Below are 21,539 nucleotides of genomic sequence, written 5' to 3'. Positions count from 1 at the left end.
CCAGGAGAGAAACTTCAGTTAGCATATGGACTCTTGAGTTAGAGGCAAAACATGCTTTGTAAGGTCACAGGGACCTTGACCTTTGACTTTCAAACAGCTCGTTCTAATCAATTTTGCACTGAGTCCAAGTGGACGTTTGTGCCAAATTTGAGGGATTTCAATCAAGGCATTCTTGATATACTGCGTTCATAATGAGATGGATGCAAGGTCACAGTGACCTTGACCTCTGATGACCAAAATCTAATCAAGTCATCCTTTAATCCAAGTGGATGTTTGTGCCAAGTTTGAAAAACATTGCTGAAGGTGCTCTTGAGATATCAAATTCATAAAATTGAGACTGACAACATCACGGTGACCTTGACCTTTAACCGCCAACATTGAATCATTTCATAGCTGAATTAAAGTGGATGTTTGTGCCAAATTTGAAGATCTCTCAAGGCGTTCTGGAGATATAACACTGACATGAATGCGTATACGGAGGGAAAACCCAAAACCATAAAGCCTCCAGCCAAAACTATTGCTAGCACGGATGCATAAAAATAAATAAATCACAGCCACAATTTATTTTTGTGAACAAAACACCATTTATTAAGTTCATATACATCATTTTCATGTTTTCATTAATTTGTGTACATGAGATAAGAGCCAACAAAGCGCCGCTGCAGGTGCTGCCAGGAGACTAGCCTACATTGGCGGGAGGAGAGCAAACATTAGGTCTTTATTAAGGATGTAAAATAATGTTTGCATCTCATCAGTAGTGGCAGATAATGTCTTTAAAATAAAATATCGGAATTTGCCAACATGCTGATTTTTGCCAGTATCACAAACTGATAATTTTTTTATTGGCAAAGTGAACATGTACCAAACATCAACCCTAAGTTAAAGTATTTTTCTTATTTTGCACAATGAATGAATATTACATACACTGAAAATCACTGTATTTTATGTCTGTATCTGCTGGTTGGCCATCACCAAACCAGTATGCATAATCTGATGTTAATTCAACTACAGAAGAGACCTGATGATCCCTAAAATTAGGAAAAAAGGGGAATATTAATATCAAACTTTCTGTTGCTGCCTTTACACAGATTTTCTTCGTGGCCATGTCCAGGCTCTGAACTGAAAGGCAAGCGAGTTCAATCCCTGAATGTGGATTCAAGAGCTTTCCTCGGAAGCTCCAACATTAATTTATTAATTTAAATGATCAATTGAATGTTTAATGTGTTTTTTTTTCTCCTCAAAATGATATTCCTATTTACAAACAAATTTCCCATGTGCGCTGAGAGAGAACTCTTTGGCACAGAAGATGATTCCCAGGATTTTTATGTACCCAAATGTACTTTTACTGCCAAAGTGTCGAGTTGACACAGTACTCTAAGAAGATATAACATTTTTCCTTCCTACAGATAATGCTGTGGAGACAGATGCATCAAAGGGGCTTAAGAAACATGAATTTTTAATCAGGCTAAATAAAGTTTGGGGCCCTATAAGTTCACATTTGTCACCATGAGCTCAGATCTCAGCGGGCAGGAATGTTGGTGAGTAACAAATCAGCTGCCGCGATGCTCGACAAGTGCTTCTTCACCAGTCTCGCGCTGATGACGCCTTTATTTCTCCTAAATCTGCAGTGCGTTCCAACACAGTCCGCTTCACCACAGTGTGCAGAGTGTGTGTATGCGGTCGAAGTTTAGATAAAAGACAGAGATCACTCCTGACTTTGCCAATAAAGCCAACATTCCTCATAAAGCGTCAGCACTTGGCTGGATTTACGACCACATTTCAAGCAAATTACTTTCACCCAGCAGTCGGGGAGACCTTTACATGCCTTTGAATTCGGGAGGAGGGTAAATGAAGTTGCGGGCAATGAGGTCAGAGTTCAGTGGGTAGTGTATGTCATCACTGTCGGGTGATAACCTTGAATTTCACTAATGTCAACCCTTCAAAAGAGAAGCTTTGTTTTGAGCCTGTTCAAAATGTAATTTATGCAGTTTATCTATGAAATGGATTTTGATAACCTCAGCAGGTGAAAGACTGATTTTCAAATGTCCAGTGTGTAGGATTTAGGGATGTACTGGCAGAGTTGGATATAGGAAGTCTGTTTTCTTTGGTGCATAATTACCTGAAAAAAAGAATTTTTGTGTTTTTGTTACCTACGAATGAGCTGTTATGTAATATCAACACAGTGAGCAGGATCTCATCTACGGAGATCAACGTGTTGTGCTGCCAGTTTAAGAAAATTCTAATTATTACAAATGGAAGCAGGTTAATTATTTTTCAATAACTGATGGAGGAGTGGGATTCAGTTTGCTTTTCTTCACACTCCTTTTATCACCATATGTCATTTACTTTATGCTGTTTTCAAAGATGCATACAGTTATTGTACATTAGAGTGTATATTGTATGTTTTTTTCTTTGCTATGTTGTGTGTACTGACTAAATAAAATACTACTATTACTACTATGACTACTACTACTTTTTGGACACGTCTGTATGTGAGTATGTGTACATGTTCATTCTTTCATTTCCTTTCTTACATGTTTGAAATAAATTTCAATTAAATGTTTCTGCAGCAGCCAAGAACAAACTAAACACTCGCTCTACACAGGGACTTCCACCTTTTCCCATCAGCTACTATAATCAGCAGCTCCTCCGCAAATGAGAGCGTCACAAAACACTGATTTTTTAATGTGAAACTGCTTGACTCTGTGTTTTAAACACTTTAAATCACCTGGTCTGTTTGTTTTTGGAAAAGAGGAGTCCTTTGTAGATCATTTGGCTCCCAGTAAAAACCTCCTGAACATCTGGATCTTCAGTTGTCAGAGAAAAAGGTGGCATGTGGTGTCCGACAAACCAAACAGCGCTGGAGAAACACTGATTTGTAGCATTTAACTGCATTTTTTACGGATTTCAATCACCCGGTCTGTTTGGAAGAGACCGCTCCCGGTTAAAACCTCCTGAACACTTAGGAAAGATACAATGCATTTACAGACGCAAACTGACACGCCGTTCCCGATCATCAGAAGCACTGACAAAGACTGCTGGCAATCCTCAGATGCCAATTAATCCACCTAAATCTTACACGCCGCTCTTTTAAAAGGCACAGGATGTAATCTCTAAATCAAAATCACCAAAACTGGAGTTCTTAAGAGGCCCCAAGAAAGTAATGTATATTAGTTGGCGTGATAGCAGATCAAACTGAACAACCTGACTGAGTGACGGCTCGTTGTTTCTGCCGCTGCGACTCTGAACCACTTAAATCCCTCAAAGCCTTCAAAACACTGACACTGCATTACGCTCCTCAATACCCAGGCTGTTAAAAGAGACTACCTCGATACCTGTAAATCTCAACGACGTAGGCACCTTTCTGTTTAATTTGTTTCAAAGGGACTAATAAGAGATGAGTATGAAATGAGCTCAGGCAGGAGCGAGGACCTTTCCTGGACGTTGCGAGCGCGTAGCGTGAGATAATCTCCTGCTGTCCTCGGTGCAGCTCTGCAGCAGAGTATACAGTGTAAAGAAAGAAAAGTGTTGTTTCATGCCACGGCTTTATGTGAACCGTAATTACTGCCTGAGGTTCTCCTCGCCTCACCGCTGCTGACACGGGGCTTTTGTGTGGGAACAGCAAAGATGGAGGGATCAGGGCCGTCAATATAAATATAAATATAAAGATGGATTTTCGTTTGGGAGGTTATGCTTTTATTGTGTAACGTTTGTTTCCTGTGCTGACATGATGCTTTGAGTTGTACAATATTGACTGTTTATGGTGCTGTTAATCTAAGAACAGAGGCTAATTCTCAACCAGGGACACTCAACTTGCTTTGCCTGGGGACCACTTTGCAAAATGACAGGAGGCCAGGGGCCAGGGGCCAGGGGCCAGGGGCCAGGGGCCGGTCGCAGCAGCCCTACACATGCTCTCAGGATTTTAGGACATTTCTTGGATTTTAGAATGTTTCCAGGACTTTTGGAGGTTTTTCTGATTTGAGGACAATTCTCAGATTTTCAGACATTTCTAGGATTTCAGGATGTTTTGACGATTTTAGGACATTTAAAGGATATTGAGACATTTCTTGGATTTTAGGACATTTCTAAGATTTTTGGACATTCAAAGGATATTAGGACATTTATGGGAATTTTAAGATGTTTAGGACATATCTATGATTTTTGGACATTTCTAGAGTTTCAGGCCATTTAAAGGATTTTCAGACATTTCTAGGATTTTAGGATGTTTCTAGGATTTCAGGACATTCTTGGATTTTAGGACGCATAGGACATAATCTTTAATGAACTCCAGATACAACATTACTTGTTTTGTTTGTTTTGCAGAACTATTTTACATCACGCACTCTACTTATAATCAAAACGGTTTGTATTGATGGAGTATGTTAGGACATTTCTTGGATTTTAGGATGTTTCTAGGATTTGAGGACACTGAGGACTTAGCTAAGACTAAGTCTTGCACTCTTATGTGTACTAAAAGTACAAAAACAATTCCCAGTGTGAATCACTTTGTCTTTATTGTGAATTAGAAAATGGTTGGGGGAGGGAGGGCACCCGACACCCTATCAGGGGCCAGATTTGTCCCACCGGCTGTAAACTGAGTATCACTGCTTTAATGCTTATAGTGCTGATAATCTAAGAACTGAGGCTTATTCTAAGTAAGACTCATTGTAAGCTGCTCTCCTTCGAAGGATGACTTGAATGCCAATTGGAAAAAAACAAGTTCCTCAACCCAATTTTCCAATGCTTTTGAAAAAAGATACTTAATGTAAATGATTTTAACTAGAGCCTGAGTCTACCTGAACCATTTCTTTGATACGGCTCCTACAGCGCTTTAGAAATTGGCACTTCATTTTACGTTCATGCAGATTAAGTCTCTCCTCCGCTACAACTTCATACAGAATGCATGTTCTGTATATGAGCTGCCGAGGTTTTATAGCAGCTACTGTACCGCCTGTGGGATCATATGTTTAAAATATATCTGTTATATAAATGTACCAGCGCAAACGAGAAATGTCCACATTCTAATTACGCTCCCCTGAACATGCACAACTGTGCGTGGAATGAGAAATCATTCCCGCCGTTTCATTTCAACCATTGCCTCCATATTAGTTCTTCTTAATATCCCAAAGGTCATAACATTTGATAGATCATAATGTCAGCGGGGCCGGTCATAAACCTCCACCTCCTCTTCTGGCAGCTACAGTCTGCTCACATCACACCTTAATTGAGCGAGAGGCAGGCAGGCAGCACGCTCAGGCCACGGCAATCGATTGTGACAAACAAATTAGAGACGAGTTTGAATGATTAAGTTATGTATTGATTTTGATTTAAGCATTAACGGCTCATGTACTCGGCGGGATTAGATGGAAAGACGAAATGTAATCAATGCTTCCTTGTACATATCAATGGGATTTAGCATTTGAGGAGTGGGGTCAATGGGGTAATAAGGGGCCGTGCAGACAAAATGTGATGCTTTTTGCATTGTGGTAGGTGTGTATTTGATTATGTGCAATAGGCAGGATTAAACATAATGTGATTACAAACATTTGAATTTAATATATTTGATTATTTTCAGCAGGACAATTTCGGGTTAAATAACTGATACTTCAGTTTCAACACGTGAGGCGTTTTCATCACGGGTTGCCTCAGAGGGAATATGCTCTTTAAGAGTAAATCAAAGACAATTTTACTTACTTTCACCTTAATTGAACTACAGAATGACCATAATATATCTGTGAGCGGCTGATGGGGCCATTGATCAAAACTAATGACTCAATTACTCGTGGCTCTCAGGTTTCTAGAGTCCCCGTTTTAAAGCTCACTTCCTGCCCCCCTCTCTACTTTGAGACAATACACGCTTGCAGAAATACACACGAGCTGCGACACAACTGATACAGGTATTTTTTTAACAAGGGACATTTGACAAAAGTGGAAAAAGTGGAGTGCTTGGGAGTGACTCAGATTGCTGCCTCATAAATTCACCTCTGATCAAAGAACTTATGTTTAATTTAAAAAGTTGCCATTTAGACAAAACTCACCTATTCCACTTTTCCTTTTTTGTTGTAAAACAGTCTCTAGAAATCTGTAACAAAATTATTCTACATAAACTATCAAAAATATACATAATTTCTTGTTTTCTTTGGTATTCTTGTCATATATTGAAATGCAATAATACTTGATGGATAGTGTGTGAGATAATGTTGCCCATTGTCTGGTCTTAATTTGATCGTGTGAAGATTCGATTAACTGTGGCTAGTTTCAGTGCAAAAACTGTCAGTAAGGCCCATCATAACATCGTGGAATGACGTCTGTCGTAACTACCTTACGCCACTGTACCTCGCTATACTGCTGCAGCTTGCATGCGTGCAGTGTTCACACAGATAATACTGTTGCTCTGCAGAGACGACTGCTACGAAACTACTGCATTTCCATAATTAAACACGACATAAGGCACTGTATTGTCATGGTCGTGCAAATACTTCACAATAAAAAGTCTTGTGTTAACATCTGAAGGGATTCTGCTGACAGAAACACTGTCAGAGGGCTGCCTGTGTCTTTCTTTTACCAGTGCACAGAATAAACAGAAAATTATTTTTTAATGGAAAACAAGCGAATTCTTATCAGTGAACCATGATCTGCAAGAGGGGAAAAACCTTGATTACATGCATTATTAATAAAATTGATTTTAACTGAGCTAAAGATAATGTTTATGTAGCAAATATATATATATATATATATATATATAGTCAAAAACGTCAAAGGCTCGCCCCGTCTCTAACCTTTAATGTAAGAGTGGTAAGCTTTATGCATGAACAGCACCTACACACACAGTGAGGCCAGAAAAAAATAAAAATCACAGGGCTTACACAAACACCCACACCTCTGGGAAATTTACAGTTTCCTGTCCACCTGACCTAAATGTCTTTGGGAAATGTGAGGAAACTGGAGCAGCAGAAGCAAACTCACGCAGACACACAGAAAACACGCAAATGCCGCACAGAAAAGCCCCAACTGGGATCAAATCCCGCAACACGGGAGGAATTAAACAAACCACGGGGACAACCGAGACCACACTGTTTACTGAATCCTCCTGCACGACATGTACGAAAACCTCATGGCCCCCAAAACCTCATGACAACCGCTCAACACACGCACGGCAGGGAAATACAGGACATGCGCTGAATCCTGAGCCGTGCGTCACACACATGATCTGAGCTAACTTAAACATGTATCTGTCATACCTCTGAATCATGAATCATACAGTTTCTATATCACAGCAACAGCTGGCATCACATCTGCAAGCGAAGCAGCTTTTGTATCAACTAAGGCTGAGCTGAATTAATGTCACAGATGGCACGTATTACTTACAATTACCGTTCATGAAAAACACAATATATTTCTATATCCTATCCTATTTAATCCTGTGAAACCTGTGCAAATTGGTTTGATTTCTTTTGAAAACATAGGAATCGGATCGTCTTACTTTTTTCGGCTGTTTAGCTCTCGGCTGTGTCTCTCACGGGGATGTCTCCGATGTCTCTTTCAGAAGCCTTTCTGTTCAGCTCTGGAAATCGGTGTTTTTACGGCACGTTGTTCGATAAATCCGCAGATAGATCCGATATTGGGCGTCTTCCGTTTATACTTTAATCATATTTCGGTGATAAAAGTATATTAGCATCGATGCTAAACGCCATATTGGTTTCCCATAGTTCCTTTGGAGAGGTCAGAGATTTGTTTTGGTCTTGTCGTCCAATCGGAAGACCGACCGACGCTTTGTATCCGCTTACGTAAGCCATACGTCATCTGAGGCAAACTGCACTGTGATTGGCCGAATTCTCCTGTATCTATCGCTCCGTGTTATTGGCAGAAACTCCTGCATTACAATAAGCGCTGGTAGCCCCTATAATAATACTAATATTAATACTAATACTAACACTAATACTACTACTACCAATAATAATAATAATAATAATAACAATGAGACCAGGGTAAATTAGGAGACAGTGTAACAAGCAGCAGGGCCTCATATGGATGTTAACCCTGTGTTGACTGCAGGCAGAGCAGGCAGGAGGGTCAGGGCCCTCTCTGAGGTGTCAGGAGTGTGACGTGGCCCTCTGCAGCAGCACAGAGAGGAGCTGCTTTGCACAATGGCACAGATAATGGGATACACAAACAACGGCAAAACAAAAAACTTTTTTTTTGGAAAAGTGTGTCCATTTTTTAAACTATAATAGTTTTAATGTTTATTTTTTCACTTTCTGATTCCCAACACTTGGGAGAAAGGTTTTCTACAACAAAAAAGCTTGTACATCATACTTTTGGGTGATTTATCACTCAATACTCTGTATATATCTTCATTGTGCATTGAGAGAATGAGGTTTTAAGTGCATTATTACACAAAAAGTCCAGGCGAACCAAAACTAGGTAAAAAGGGCTTAGGGTTCAGAAGGTTAATTCATTTATTTATTTGTGTATTTATTTATTTATTTATTTATTATAAATTTAAAAAAAATCTCTCTCTGTCTTTCTATCTCTTAAAGCTCATTTTCTGGGTTGTTTTCTTGTCACCTTTTACCATTTCCTGCTATGACATTTCTTGTTAATTGTCTTTTCCACCATGTTTTGGAAAAAATCAAACCAATTTGCTCAAGTTGAAAGATTTGAAGGGGACCTTTCATGCTTTTCCCTTCCTTTCGAATAATGTTACAGTATATGATCACGTTAAACTTGGCCAAAGTTTAAATCATAAAGGTAAAAGTATGTAAAAAGTTCCCTCAGGCTTCAGATACTCTCTTTCTAATGGGTGTTTCTACTTCTGGGATTCACTGACACCAGCTCATGACATATTTCATGACATATTTTATGTTCATACACTTCTACATGTAGCAACACGCTAACGTCATGGAAACCTGTAATCTTACCGACGTAAGTTTCTCAACATTTTTGGATCATATTTTGGCTAAAACATGTCCAGTTCTGAAGCTTTTATCGGTGATTTTTGTTTCAATTGTTGCTAAAACAAGAAAATAATGAGTGTTCCAGCTTTTACTGTTTTCATTTTAGATTTACATATACAGGATAATTTAAATAATAATCTTTCGTGGCCATTACAGGGAAATTTCAGTGGAAATTCAGGCATAATTCAGACGCAATACTGCATTTGTAACATAAGGTAATGGCATGACGGGGAAGACAGAAGCAAGCAAACACACTGATGGCGCCCAGGGGCGTGTCAAACACGAAAAGTGGCTTTATCTTACACCAAAATCACTGACAAAATGGCAGTATGTGACGACTTCAGAATAAGAGCGGCCTGTATATACAGGATTATGCAAACGATGATCTCAAGCAGCCGTCCAGCCGCAGGTGGTCCCCTTTTTAAAGGGTTAAAACATATCAACAGTATATGATTACACTGTGTGATCTATTCACCGAGGGAAACTGTGACTAAAAACAAATGAAAAAAATGATAAGTATTCATTGTTTTGGCCGTGATTCCTTTTTGTTTGATTTCAGATTAAAAAAACTGCAGAAACTGGGTTACAGTCTGAATTGTCACTGATCCAGCGATAAGTGATCAGTGACAGATGGTTTCTAATCGATTACCTTTTGAAAAAAAGCTCACAAACATCCTGCTTTGAAAGGATTTTAAAGGAATCCTTCTGCTGACAGTCAGATATGGCAGCTGGTACTCAGCACTTCCACCACAGATTCGGTTCCAATAAAGTGACTGTCCTGCACTAAAAATAGGCTGCTCCATGAATTCCCACTAAAATAGACTCATCCAAACTATGTGTGTGTGTTCCACAGAGGATTCAGCGACCTGATTTCCATTAAACATCTGACGCCATCCTGGTTCATCAGCTCACAATAAAGTAATGATGGTTTGCAAAGGGACTCTTTGGGGACAACAGACTGAGAAATCACCAGTGGAGGCGCTAAAGGTAATGAAACAAAAGAACAAAAATAATGACGAAATGGCCAAAAATAAAAACATTTGCACTGTTGTTACTAATAGCTATGAACATCACTACCAAACTAACCAGCAGACTTTGGTCTTAATTTCAGAGAGAGACACGTTCTTACTGGCTGTACTATAAATGCAGATGTGCATGCGTGTCCCTTCAGAGAAACTTGCTGCTTCAGAAGAATAAGAGGAAGACAAACTCCCCTGACGGGAAATCCAATTTGTTCACTCTGTTGTCATTTACATATCACACACACACAGGCCCGGAATACAAACATATACACAAACAGGTTTGAGGTCACAGTGACCTTGACCTTTGACCATTAAGTTCTCATCAGTTGAACAATGAGTCCAAGTGGACGTTTGTGTCAAAGTTGAAGAAATTCCCTGAAAGTGTTCTTGAGATATTGCGCTTACAAGAGATACAGAGACAAGGTCATGGTCACCTTGTCCTTTGACCCATGATCACCAAAATCTAATCAACTCATCCTTGTATCCAAGTGGATGTTTGTGCTAAATGTGAGGAAAATGCCTTACGGTGTTGTTGAGATATGGCCAAAAACATGTTTTATGAGGTCACCTTGACCTTTGAGCACCAAATTCTGATCACTTTCCTGTCACTGTGTGTGAGACAGGTGCAGCAGCAGGATCAAAAACACTGAAATGACATTTGTCCTCTCCCCCCCCCCAAAAAAACCCAAAGGCCCACACAATTAACGAATACTCACATGGCTGAATATTTAGGTCCAGCCCCAGTGGACATTTGCGCTAAATATGACAAAATTCCCTCAAGGCCCTCTTGAGGTACTGTGTTCACAAGAATGGGACGGACGTATGTATGGACATATGGAAAACCTGGTATAAAAACATTAAATATGCAATATCTCAGGTTAAAAAAGAAGAAAATACATATTCTATTTTTCTGTTTAATAGTGACAATACAACAGTGGCTGCTGTCACATGCACCTAAAGTCAGCAGAAAGCATCCCTGATTAACACCAAACTTCTCAGTATAAGCAAGTGTTGTTTTCTGCGAAGTTGACAGGTGTTGATTGCAGAGTTGTTTGTCTGTTCAGAGCTTCAGCAGCTCGAGGGCAAATGTTCCAAACTAAAAGTGTAAATGGATTCTGATCAGTGTGAAGCTGCAACTCAAAAGCTACGGCGAAGAGCTGATTGTTACTCTGAAAGAATTTCATAAATTTACAATGCTATTTTGATGCACAGAGGTATCTCATGAGGATTTTTTTTTTCACCCATCAAAGTTAATCTAATATCACATAAACGGAGCAGATGAGGTCAAACGAAAGACGTGATTTGTCCAGAGCAGGTAAGAAGGATTAACACACTGAGAGAAGAGTTTCCTGAGGAGTAATTACAGCTAGTTACTCGGCCTTTTCTCCGGACACCGACGGAGTGAGGTCACGCTGGAAGCAGCCAGGAGGTCAGCGCTGAGCAGCGAGAGGAGAAAAAAACAGTGAGCTGTCGGTCCGGAGGAGCTGATGAGGAGTGACACGGCCAGCAGAGGCAGGCCCTCAAGAGGACTCGGTGCTGATGCAGGATTTACACTCATCACAGAGCGAAGTGGTCCTGTCACGGACTGCAATGATGACAATGACACGGGCAGCGGGTCTGTCAACTGCAGCTGTGTGTGTGTGTGTGTGTGTGTGTGTGTGTGTGTGTGTGTGTGTGTGTGTGTGTGTGTGTGTGTGTGTGTCTGATGCACAGTCGCTAATGAGTGAGGAAGTAGACTGTCTGTGGGAGGATATATGTGTTTCGGGTATTTTCGTGTATGTAGGTGGAGGTGTAACAAAGTATAGACAAGTGCTGAATGTAATATTTCGGAGCTGGGACTGAAGGACGTGTCCTTCATGCTTCATTACCTCCATGTGACGGCTGCTGATATTGGTTACTTTACAGATTCTGATCTTTTCATTACTTTCTCTTTTCTTTTGTTTTTACTTCCTGTTCTTTCCCCCTTCCCTTAATTTAACTTTTTTGTTACTTTTTTTGTCCTTTCTATGCTTCCGTCCTTCACTCTTACAATTTCCTTTATTTGCCTTCAATATTTCCCCTTCCTCACACTTTGTGGAAAGTCCTGTCAGTTAAAAATAGTAAACGAGGTTTGAAATTAGCACCAGCCACCTGCCAAATACGCAAGCGGCTGCTAGATTGGCTCTCCTTAAAACCCAAAAAAAAACAACTATCGTCTTTTAAGCGGCTTTTTTGCCCACCTGCCACAATGGCAGGTGGGCAAAAAAGTTAATTTTTGGGCCCCTAATAGTAGTCCAATGTTGAGATCCAAGTTGAAATTGTCAGGAAAAGAGCTAGTTAGCTTTAAAAAAAGAAAGTAATCATGTTGTTTTCAAATGTAACACCAAGAAGAAGAAAATTTAGTTTTTGGCAAGAAACTTGAATAATAGAGTTGTTTGGGTGAGCGATATAAAATGTGTAACAGAAATGGAGTTACAGCCTGTTTAACTTCCTATCACGAGCTGTAATCAAATTATAATACATCTTCAAAACTACTGATGCTAAGATTTGAGATTGTTAAGGAGTCTCAGTGATGGTATGAATATCAGTAAATATTACCGACCCCCATCTCTAATGCTGGTACAGAGCTAATGGTGACCAGCGAAGGAGCGGTGTGCATCAAGATCGCTTTGGTCGACTCACATGTGACCTTAACGACTCTGTAGCACAAACCAGCTCCGGTTTAAAGCCCGCAACGCTGCTCTGTTTAATTAGAAGAGCAGGACCTTCCTGGAGAGGCGAAACGTCTTCAAGAAACTTAAACAAGTCCAGTCGTTATGAAAATAGCACTTATCGATATCGTGACCTGGATGGCTTCATTGACACGACATAAACTACAGAAAAACACATTTTTTGAGTGAAGGGGGACTTAAAAAGGTTTTCAACCGACAGAGAACCTGCTATTTCTACGGATACGTGAGCACATTTGAGCATGCTGTGTGACATTGCCAAAATCTCAATCCTAAACTCAGAGTGACGTCTTTAAATGGCTTTTTTACTCCAACAAAAAGTTCAAAGAAAAGCTGCACCAGCAGTAAACTTCATAAATGATTATGTGACAATCAAAACGTCAGACCGATCAACTATGTCTGATGGATCGATCGATCCAGATCCTTCCTCGCGCTGTCATTTGAGGCGAGTCCTGCCTGTGAGCGCCGAATCAAACTGCATGTAGAGGAATTCACAGAGTTGATTTTCAGCAGCTCACAACTACAGGCAGCTTCTCACAGCTTAAATAGGGTAATACCTCATAAATGATGGCTTGTAGGGCCGGTGTAATGATGAGGGATAAGAAATACCCACAGGCATGTATCATCATAAACATCAACCAGCTCGAGTGGCTGTGATAAAGTATCCTGCGGGTCAGGACCGACTTATCAGATCTTGATTTGGGGGGAGGACACGTCTTGTAAACAATGATAAATGGCATCAGGTGCCCTCATACATTATCCTCACTTTCTGTCCAAAACTGGGTAAACCGTTTATTTTTTGAAAATTTTCAATCTTTTATGTTTTTCTTTTCGGGCGAGTTTGCTGAGCAACAACCACCTGCTTTCATATTCACACAGCTGCACGCGCCGAAGCCTCAGATGCTGCCGAACAATCCCGACGCGTGCAACAGTGACTTCAGTTCTTTGCTCAAGGCCACATTAATGAGACTTCTTTACTGTGAATTCTTCGCTTCATTTCACACAGACAGATTGTCTAAGCATGTCAAGGTTTCACACCAGTTCATAATTTAGCAGCATTTCACAGTTCGCCCTGTGTTTAGCGTGCACAGAGATCTAATTTGAAAAGGTAACAATCAGCTGCCGATGCCATTAAGGTGTTTTGTTCTTTAAAGCAGTGTTCATTTGAACTGTGTCATTGGTGTTTGTTTCCACCTGCTGAAATAAAGTCCAATATTCACTTTTCTTTCTGCTCTTTTCTGGTTTCAAAAAATACCAAAGAAAAGTTCGACTCTTCAGCAGCTACGTGCTTCACCATGTTCAGTGAGTTACTAAGGCTGTGAGTTTGGTGCGGGGTAGGTAAAGTACAAAGGGAAATGGTACATGGACTGTATTTGTTTAGCGCTTTTCTAGACTTATTGACCACTCAAAGTGTTTTACACGACACTGTCACGTTCCCCCATTCACACACACACATTCACACATTAGTGGCCGAAGCTACAGTACAAGGTGCCACCTGCTTCTCAGTACTCGTTCACACACTCACACTGCAAAGACGCGGCATCCGGAGCGATTCGGGGTTCAGAGTCTTGCCCAAGGATACTTCGACATGAGAACAGAGTGAACCAAACAGGAGAATGGCGGGGGTCAAACTGGGGTAATATGTTGCTCTATCAGTTACAACAAATGTATCTGTCACAGCCGCACTGCTCACTACGGAGCCAAAATGTGCATTCATCCAAAACAATTAGCTTAACCGGAGACCATTCTGCGATGGGATCGCTCCAGTCGCAGCGCAGCGATCCGCAACTTAAAAACAAAGTTAGCCAGGAGTGTAAAGTTAGGCAGCAACTGGCCCCTTCCCTAAACCCGACCCCCCTTACTTTTAGAGCCGCTGCTCGAACTACACGCACCTCCAAACTCGACCTTCATTTTGATCTCCACTGCACACGAGATTTGTGACTGCGACTCTCACTGTTGCAACATTATCTAATTATAAACTCCGTCCACGGACAGACATTTAAATAAATGTCAAAAAAGACTCAAAAGAGCGTCTGTGGTAACCTGACGCATGAAGCAAGAAATAAAGTCCAACATTTAGCTGTTCATGCTGTCAATCTCGTAACACAAACTGTATATAATATTTAAGTGAGCGACTCTGACTTGTTCGTTCGTACAGCACAGGGAAAAAACTCTTTGCAAACTGAGAGCATTTTATGGAGCGGTATCGACTCCCCGAGGGGAGAGAGACAAAAACACTGGCAGAAGGATGAACTGTGGGGTTATTTACAATATTTAGGAACCTCGAGCTGTAAATGTCATCTAGTTGTGACGGATCAGCGCCGGTCATTTTGCATGCGAGGCGCACAATTCTGTTCGGGGATTTTCAGCCCTGTACAGATGGGCTGCAGCTATAATCAGAATCAGAATCTGCTTTTATTTTAAGTACATCTACATATACACAGAATTTGACTTGGTGTTTGGGTGTGAAACAATAAACATATGGGAAGAATACAATATTATTTATTTTTTAAAGTCTAATGAATGCTGAGGAGCAGATTTGCCCAAAAATGTTCTTTTAGCAGCAGCAGCAGCTGAGATCTTTTGGCCTCTCTGACAGCTCGCTGCTGCTGAGCCACATCACCTCCACCAGCAGGTTCCACTCAAAACCAGGTGCAGGTGAGTCGGGGAGGAATTAGCGCTCACGGGCTGAGCTCGGTCTGTTTCAATTTGCTGCTAGTAGTTGTTCAATCAATAACTTCCTTGCAAGCCAGGCTTCAGAGTGTTCAAGTGCATTACACTTCACTCCCCGGGACTCCAAATGGTGCAAACAGCCCAAAGTGAGAGTCCAGACCAGACATTAATGGGTCTCTGCGCTCAAAAGGTTGCAGAAAGTCATAGACTGCGCCAGAGAGAAGCTGATTTGAATTGCAAAGAGGATGTAATTACAAATCCAAATGTTTCAGCATTCAGGCCATTCCCTGTCAGTGTCACTGTCACTTCTTATTTATAATTCCTCCCTCTTTGCAATTCAAATCCTCCCCTGCACATGATATTCTACATTTAGTATTCTTTAGTTGAAGTGATCATATTTTGTGTGGAGTGGAAGCGATGTGCAGCAGATACACACAAACCATCTGGGCACATGCGCTACATATGCACAGATGAATACATACATTAAAGATTAAAGGGGCTTCATATATAAACTCAGGCAGATGGATGCGAGTGTGTTGGCTCGATGCTGAGACGTACAGCACGCGCTCTGCATGCAGCCGCTTTCCATTAATACTGGAGCATTACATCAGTCATTCTGATACCAGCGTGTCAGAACTCAAGTTTAGGAGTATTTTTCACCAGATATTTATGCAAAATAAATGAAGTGTTTGCACAAGATATTTATTCTTGTCAGGGTGGAGAAGCTCCTTTGAAAGCTCTCCATTTAAACCCCCAAAATTATTTTAGAGCAGAACAGTAGCAACCCCTTAACCCTTTAAAGTCCTCACTGGGAAAAAAGCAACTGATATTTCTTTTCTTTATATTTTAGATAGAGATAGATAGATAGGTACTCTACTGATCCCGAGGGAAATTTAAGTAACCAGCAGCATATTAAACATACAGAATAGAATATAGACCAATAAATATATAAGCAATATATACAGAGAAAAAGAGAGATGCAGAATATGCAAAAACACAAGATATAAAAAGCAACAATACCAGTAAAAACAGTGCAACAGTGCAAACAGTGTTTTGCATGTTCTTCGAGCTATAATCATGAAAATCAATGTTTATTTTTTAACGGACATAATTGAGACGGCCCTTTGTGGTAAAACAGAAAGAAAAACAAAACAAAATGACAAACCTTAGTATACTACCATATATCAATTTCTGTGAAATCAGAAGTATCATCAGTACTAGTATTATTTCTACAAAAACTTTATGGATACTTAAAGGGACTCCTCGTGTCTCTACAGTGATGGACTTGATAGATTTTAATTATTTATGCTCATAACTTTCTTATGACTTTTATCCACTCTTTTTATTTATTCCTTTTTTGGTACTTATTTTCGTTCTGCTATTTATTATTGACTTGCACTATTTTTGTCTTCTAGGGGAAACTTAATTTTGTTTTTCTTTATGCATGGAAGTGCATAATGAAAATGACAAATAAAAGAAATCTAAAATTTAATCTAATTTTAGATATTTGCTTTTACAGTACTTTGAAAAGATCTCAGTTATGGTGAAAAACTGACATCCGTTTTCTTGTTTTTAAACCTTTGAAACCCGATATAACTGGTCTGATTTTTTTTAAAAAAACATGGTTAAATGGGCAAAAAACAGCTTGTACAGAGATGTCCCACAAATTGCAAAAAATTAGAAAAAAGTGACAAGAAATGTCCTAAAATGTCTCTTAAACAAGAGAGAAAGAGGAAACATTATTAGAAATTTAAAAAAAATTACAATTATTATTAAGCATTTTATTCATATATTTATATTTTGTTAACTTTTTTTGCTGAGTTTAAGGTAATTTTCTGGTAACTTGTTTATTCCTCTCATATTTTTGAAAGCCGATTTGCTAAAGGTTTAAAGGGTTAAAGGGTAAACAAAAATCATTTTTATTAAGATTTAGCGACTCAAAATCTGCTCTAATCAAACAGCTCAACAGGATGTTAAAGGGTTAAGGCAGAGATGAACCTTCAGTGTTTAAAAGCAACTCTGATATACATTATGCTGCCGTTTTAATAAATTGATTGTATGGTAATAATATTTTTATTGGATGACACGTCTGGCAACTCTCCAATATCTTCTGCAGCCAATTATGTGTCCACTTAGCAGATGTAATCCGCTGTGACAGCACATATTAGCTCTTTACGATGTGTTTGCAAGGTAAACGTCTATATAAAGCATGTGATACGGGCCAACGACGCTGTGAAGGAATCTGAGGGTTTTTTGGTGATGCTGTGTGTGGCCGAGCGAGCCGAGCGCGCACTCTGTCTTCTCCCCGCCGCTCTGTGTGTCCGTCAGCGCTGACAGAAGCGTCTCAGTGTGACTCTATAGAAAATGTGCCACATTTTCAAACACTTAGGTTCAATGTTCAAGCACATCAGTCACGGCTGGTGATTTATTGACTAAAGTCGCGGCTCTGCATTCACGTCAGGCTGCTGCCCTCGTCTCCCAGAGGGGCCGCGCTGCAGCAGGATATCCTGGCCCCCGGCGAGGACCCGAGGCTCCGCGGAGGGAAGATACATTTATTAAGGCGCTCTGCATATCTTTGCTGCTGGTTCACTCCGTCAATCGCCTGCTGACTGACACTTTCTCATTCATTCATGAACTCAATCCCTCACCAAACCTACTTATTATTATTTACTTTGTTTCATCATGTTAACGTAAACTCAGTTTTTATGCATTACACTGACACACACTTCATTCCTCCATTGCACCTTTTATACATTTTGTGTTCTTTATATCTATTTTTCTAATTTTCATTTTAAATATTTTATATTGCTTCCATATTTTTCATCTTATTCTGTTTAAAGTTGCTTTCATTCTTCCTCCACGTTAATTATTTTGCACCAGAACACCAGGTCGGACTCCTTGCATGTGTAAATGTACACGGCAATAAAACCTGATTCTGATTCTTGATGATTTTCTCGTTACCACACGTGTTTAGACTGGCACAAGTTGTGAATTTAAAGAAGCACGCGCTCAGATTTAACCCTTTAAAACCTGGATTGACATCACTTTTCTGATGCCGGGAAAATTTAAAAAAAAAAACATAAAAGAATAAAATGTACAGAAAAGTATGTTCATAACTATTATAATTATATATATTTTTGAAATTCATTACAGACAAAAATGCATTAAAAATATCTACATTTTCTGCACTTTTTCCAGGTATTTTTCTTGTTTGTTTTTGTTTTTTTTTCTTATGCATTTTGTGCACAGAGTGATATGAGTTTGTGTAATATTAACCCTTTAAAATCTGAGAAAATTGGCTTGACTTTTTTTTAAGCATGGAAGAGCAACAAATACTTAAAAAATGATCAAGAAATTAGTAAAAAGAAAGAAACTTACTGGAAAATAGAAAAAAAAGTAAAGTAAAAAACAAACCAAAAAAAGACCTCAAGACAGTATTATCAAAAAATCTGAAAAATGTATTTTTCCTGTAACATAATTATATATAATTAAGATAATTATAAATATAGTTCTCTGGCCTTTTTCTCTAATTTCGATCTAATAATGAGTCCCAGCTAATTTTCAGATCATTTTTTGTCACCTTTTACTATTTTTTAGCAGTTTGCAGGACATTTCCTGCCAAGTTGCCCATTATGTTTTTCCCGTGTTTTTGAAAAATCAAACCAGTTTTCGTGTGCTTCAGAGATAAAAATGACTGTGGAGGGTGTCTGAAGCACAAAAACAAAAAAAAAAATCGACCCAGGTGTTAAAGTTTCAAAGCGAGCATTAAAGGGTTAATATACATCACCTACTGTTTTTGTTTATTTTGTAGCAATGAAATACAAACTGTGGAGTCTCTGACAGGATCTACACGGAGGAGGCCGTTTGCTGCCACGCTATCTGCCGCTCAGATCTGCAGTTTAGTCCCTCACAAGAGGAAACTCCACAAAGTCAAGGGCACGTTTCAGGAACCGCTCACGCTCAGGCTCGCTTCACACGGATCCGTCACGACGTTTCCGAGCCAACTGTTCTCAGTGCTAATCGGAGCCGCCTGAAGCCGTCCGCGGGGAGAATGTGGCCGGTTGTTCAGTATGCGCCTCTGCAGTGACGCGGGGATTTATGGGGGCCGAAAGACGTGGAAACGACGTGAACAGAAGGGCCGGGTCAAATGTGTGTGTTCTCTGCTGGGCTTGCCTCTCTCGTGGGGGTACAGTTTCATTTGCGGCTGTGAATAATGCAGCCCGGCTCCCTTGTTCTGCCAGAGTTCGTCGATGGGGCCAAGCCTTCAGATAGGGTCTACAGATATTTACATTCAAAGCGCCGCCTGCTTTCCGTACGTGATCAGACGCGCTGCAGGAGGATAAGAATGACAAAGACATGAAGACTGGAAATGTCCCGGTGGCCTCTGAGCGTTGTTTCCACTGCAGTGTTATCTTGTGTGTGTAACCATCTGCTGGAAAAAACTCTCTTTTTAATTTAAAAAGGACTAAATGCCTTTGAGGCTGAATCACTTTTTTGCTGTTATTTCCATCTGCGACGTCTCGGCGAGAAAAGACGACGGATGTGATGCTCGTCCTTGTCTCTGTTGTTGAAGTTGATTGAAGTTAATGATTAATTACTGAATTCTGGGTCATTGCTGTGAATATCTTGCTTAATTTTGTCAGTTGGGTACAACTTTTCAGTCATTAATTTGTGCCAGCATGAAAAATTGAAAAATTAAGTTTTATCAGACAGATGGACTAAAGCACATATTGTCTGCAGAGTCACTGGCTGATTTTTACAATTCAAATTACTGCAGACTCACTGCTCTTAGCCGAAAAAAGATCGAAGGGGATCTAACATGATTTTCTGAATTTTGTGTTTTAAAGTGTAACAATGAAGGACGTACACAGTTTTTCTACTCCGGCTACAGTATGACATCATATTGTGCCAGATTTCGTTAACGCGGAGAGAAAAACATTTCAACAGTGGAAACTCCATCAAACTAAAACAATAGTAAAAGAAAAGAAAAAAAAGAAGAAAAAGAAAGAAAAAAGGTAAATGACTCGCTGAAATGGTATTTTTTTTTCTGTTACATAATTTTAAATAAAAAATAATTTTAATTACAAAAATAGTATTTTGGACACCCCTAATTTTCTAATAATCCTTTCTTTTTTAAAACTTAAATAACTTTAGAAAAAAGAAAACGAGCTCAAATTATGCAGAAACTATATATTTTTTTCTGTAACATAATTTGGAATAGAAATTCATTATAATTAGAAATATATTTTTCAAAACACTTTCCCTTTTTCTTTGTTTGGGGGGTAATTTTTTTTTTAAACTTATTTTTAGGCAATTTTCTTGTCACATTTGACTAAACTCTCAGAAACAGATATTTCCTGACTTGTTGCTAATTTCCTTTTTTGCCTACGTTTTTGATAGAAATCAAACCAACATGCTCTTTCTTCAGAGGTGAAAAAACTTATGAAAGGCATCTGAACACAGCAGAAGAAAACTGATCCAGGTTTCAAAGGGTTAAAATGTCCTCACACTGCATGCATCCATTTTAATGATGAGATCTGATCATGTCGTGTGATTTTAGCAGAACGACAACATCTCAGTCTTCATTTCCAGCATTTACAACCTGATCTGACTCACAGGAGCGCGATGAACGTGATGATGAAACGATGTGTGTTCGTGCCAGTCTCCGATAATCACACTGTTATTCGGATACTAACAACGTTAACGTCTCTATCAGGTGGAGACGTCGCCCTCCGAAACATCTCAAGAAGAAAACTTTTCATTAAGAAGGGAGACTTTTGATGTCTTTAAACCATTTCGTGATAATTCGATTTTCCTCAGTCACATCAGTTATGGTGGAAACTGACAAAGTGCATGTACTCAACCACTGTAGCTGGGTACATGGTTGAAGTTCTTTTACTTTACTTTTTACTACTTTACAGTAGAAACAGGAGATTTACACAATCAGGTCAGTATCTGAACAAATGTCTCCTTACGTTGTTATGGCATTATTGAGTTACTGCGCTGAATAATGGCGAGAAAAGTGTTTTTGCAGAACATTATGACGTAAAGCTGAAGGTGACCTTTAACGTTTTGAACATAAAATGTCATCACTTCATCATTTTATCCTGTTAGTGAATGCGTTCTTAAATCATCTAACATGTTTTGTAAGGTCACAGTGACCTTGACCTTTTACCTTC

The 21,539-nt window shown here is 39.5% G+C and overlaps 1 protein-coding gene across 2 annotated transcripts in view; it reads right to left on the bottom strand.

Annotated features, from left to right (window-relative positions):
- gfra4a (GDNF family receptor alpha 4a) overlaps positions 1 to 21,539 on the bottom strand; it is a 217,151-nt gene that overhangs the window by 134,860 nt on the left and 60,752 nt on the right. The window contains exon 1 of one of the 2 annotated variants that reach the window (XM_088087622.1): positions 7,484 to 7,715. The exons of the other annotated variant lie outside the window; for it this stretch is intronic. The gene's annotated coding sequence lies outside the window, so the exon portion shown is untranslated. Of the gene's footprint in view, positions 1 to 7,483; positions 7,716 to 21,539 lie in introns of those variants that run through there. 2 annotated transcript variants of the gene reach the window in all.

Source organism: Plectropomus leopardus, chromosome 14 (assembly GCF_026936395.1).
Source record: "Plectropomus leopardus strain MGB_pleo_1.0 chromosome 14, ASM2693639v1, whole genome shotgun sequence".
NCBI classification, from domain to species: domain Eukaryota; kingdom Metazoa; phylum Chordata; class Actinopteri; order Perciformes; family Serranidae; genus Plectropomus; species Plectropomus leopardus.
This window is presented reverse-complemented; position numbering and strand designations above follow the sequence as displayed.